The 3,485-nt window shown below is 47.2% G+C and overlaps 1 pseudogene; it reads left to right on the forward strand.

Annotated features, from left to right (window-relative positions):
* Positions 1-1,154: 1,154 nt before the first annotated feature.
* LOC103730703 lies at positions 1,155-2,392 on the forward strand (annotated as a pseudogene).
* Positions 2,393-3,485: the final 1,093 nt, after the last annotated feature.

The raw sequence follows: 3,485 nt of genomic DNA on the forward strand, positions 1-3,485 counted from the left end.
GCTGAGGCTACAGGAAGACCCCACCTCAAAAACACCCCCCACCAATCACCCTTCTAGCCTTGGGCCCAAGTGCCCTCCTGCTCTTCTGCCTCAGATTTCTGGACTTTTTTCCTAACCCAGACTTGTTTAATCCCCTAAAGTAGTGTGTTAGACCCTCCACAGGCTTTCCCCACCCCACCTTGTCCCTGGCTTCCTGATCTGCCTGCCACAGACCTACCTACTACCCTGGTAAGTCAGATCCTACTACCCACTGCATCTTGATTCCCCTGCAACCCAAGAAGCTCCACTCTCTCCCCTGACCTGGTCACCCTTCTAGCCTTGGACCCAGGCTCACCCCTGCTCTTTCTGCCCTAGATCTCTGGACTACCCTTTTAGTCCAGACCTGCCCATTGCATACTGATCCCTTGCAGACTAGGTTAATTCTCCAGCTTCATTTTTCAGACCCTCCACAGGCTGTCCCAACCCCCATCTTGCCCTCCGACCCCTTCCTCATCTGAAGCACACACCAACTAACTTTCCATATCCGAGCAAAAAGCAACCAAGCTACATCAATAATAGAAACAGAACCAAACTGCACCTAAACAAAGGCAGAATAGAATTTCCTATAGGTTCACAACCAACGAAAGACATCCATATGCCCAGATGGCAACACAAATACACAAATAATATGAAAAACCAAGAGAAGATGTCCCCCACAAACCCCACCAGTCCTACAGACTGCACTGCAGTGAGACTCATCTTGAGGAACCCTGTGATGAAGAAAAAAGCACAGTCATGAACATGATCAAAGACCTTAAAAAACACACAAACAGCTCAAAGAGGATAGGCATAAGCTTGTGACAGAAGCTCAAGAAAATACAAATATTCGGCTGAATGACGTAACACAAACAGTTCAGGAGTGAATGCACAAAAGAGAAATATTGAAGAAAACCCAAGCCAAATGAAGATGGACTTGAGAAGCTCAGTAGGTCCGTTAGAAGTAACAGGAGACAGCCTCACAAGCAGAATGAGTGAAATGGAAACCAGAATAGAAGGCTGGAAGATAACGCTGAAGAACTGGACTGCTCAAGCAAGGACTATAAAAAATTTAAAAGCACACTCTCACTTGCCCCTGCCGCTCTGTGTTCCACGTCCTCTGCGGCCAATGGAAGAAGAACTCTCTGACACTGGTCATCGACAACGGCTCCCGCATGTGCAAAGCTGGCTTTGGTGGCAACGATGTCCCCAGGGCCATGTTCCCCTTCATGGGGCGCCCTCGCCACCAGGTGAGGGGAGCGGAGGGGATCCCAGGGGCGCGCCTTTGGCCTTTCCTCTCACAAGGCGTGATGGTGGGCATGGATTCGGATGTGGGCGACGAGGCCCCAAGCAAGCTAGGCATCCTGACCCTGAAGCACCCCATCGAGCACAGCATTGTCCCCAATGGGGACGACATGGAGACCTGACAACACAACTTCTACAAGGAGCTGCGCGTGGCCCCCGAGGAGCGCCGGGTGCTGCTGACCGAGCCATCCCCGAACGCTGAGCTAACAGCATACAAACTGGGATTAGATACCCCACTATGCTTAACCCTAAACTTAAGTAATTAAAAACAAAATTACTCGCCAGAGAACTACCGGCCACCGCTTAGAACTCAAAGGACTTGGCGGTACTTTACACCTGTCTAGAGGAGCCTGTTCTATAATTGATAAAAACCATTACACCTTACCACCTCTTGCTAATTCACCCTGTGTACCAGCCATCTTCAGCAAAGAGCGGGAGATTGTGCAACATCAAGGAGAAGCTGTGCTATGTTGCCCTGGACCTTGAGCAGGAATGGCCACTGCTGGTAGTCCTCCTCCTCCTTGGAGAAGAGCTATGAGCTACCTGGCTGACAGGTGATGACCATCAGCAATGAGCAATTCTGGTGTCCAGAGGCACTCTTCCAGCCCTCCTTCCTGGGTATGGAGCCCAGTGGCATCCAGGAGACAACCTTCAACTCCATCAGGAAGTGTGATGTGGACATCCGCAAGGACCTGTATGCCAACACAGTGCTGTCTGGCGGCACCACCACGTACCCAGGCATTGCTGACAGGATGCAGGAGATCAAAGGCCCAGCACGATGAAGATCAAGATCATTGCTCCCCATGATTGCAAGTGCTCAGTCTGGACTTCATCCTGGCCTCACGGTCCACCTTCCAGCAGATGTGGATCAGGAAGCAGGAGTATGACAAGTCAGGCCCCTCCATCATCTACCCCAAATTCTTCTAAATGGACTGAGCAGGAGCCAGGCATTTGCTGCATGAGCTGATTCTGAAGTATCAATTTGCCCTGGCAAATGTACACCTCATGCTAGCCTCATGAAACTGGAATAAGCCTTTGAAAAGAAATTTGTCCTTGAAGGTTGTACCTGATATCAGCACTACATCTTAGACCTTGTTGCTGATTTCTGGCCCTGTATTCAAGTTAACTGTTCCTTTGGTGTATGTTCGATACCCTGTGCATATCTTGATTTAAGTCCTTAGTCCAAGTGGTTTGGTCACCTGGTGGCTGAGGCCAGCACACCCATGGAAGAGATATCCCCAGCCTTGTAGATCTGTGAGCACAGTGCAGTGATCTGTGCAGGGTATTGACAGCAAAGCTGATTGTTCCAGGATTTCTCAAAACTGGCAAGGGTTCCTAAACCAGGCAGCACTTGCTCGTCTAACGGGATGGGAAAGTCTGAGCCACCAGTTTCCATCTGGTGTTTCCCTCCTGACCCATGGGTTGTTACTTGCCTTGAGTTGGGAACGTTTGCATTTACACCTGTAAATTTATTCATCCTTTTAATTTATGTAAGTTTTTTTATACTCTCAATTCTTTAAGAAATGACACATTTTAGTTTTCTACTCTTCAGTGAGAACATTAGGCCCCAGAAATACATTGTCATGTAAAGAAAAATAAAGTGCTGGAGTACACTGAAATTTTTTTTTAAAAACACACAGGAATGGAATATACAGGAAATGTGGGACATCATGAAAAGATCAAATCTACACATTGTAGGCATACAGGAAGGAGAAGAATCTTAAGCTAATGGTATTGACTAGGTCTTCAACAGATTATAGAAGAAAACTTCCATACATTAAGGACAGACACACCTATACAGATTCAGGAAGTACAGAGAACACCAATTAGACAGGACCAGAACAGAAACTCCCTATGGCATGTTACAGTAAAAAAACGAAGTGTACAGAACAAAGAGAGGGCACTGAGAGCTGCTAGAGAAAAACAACAAATTGCATATAAAGGAAAATCCATCAGAATTACAGCTGACTTTTCAAGGCAAACTATGAAAGCCAGAAGAGTGTGGCCCAAAGTTCTAAATGACCATGAATGCCAACCCAGAATACTTTACCCAGCAAAATATCTATCACAGTCAAAGGGGAATAGGAATTTTTCCATGACACAAATAGGCTGAGAGAATTCATGCCCACCAAACCAGTCTTACAGAGAATACTCAAAGCAATACC

This window comes from Nannospalax galili, unplaced genomic scaffold, assembly GCF_000622305.1.
Source record: "Nannospalax galili isolate Female #2095 unplaced genomic scaffold, S.galili_v1.0 scaffold52, whole genome shotgun sequence".
Lineage (NCBI taxonomy): Eukaryota > Metazoa > Chordata > Mammalia > Rodentia > Spalacidae > Nannospalax > Nannospalax galili.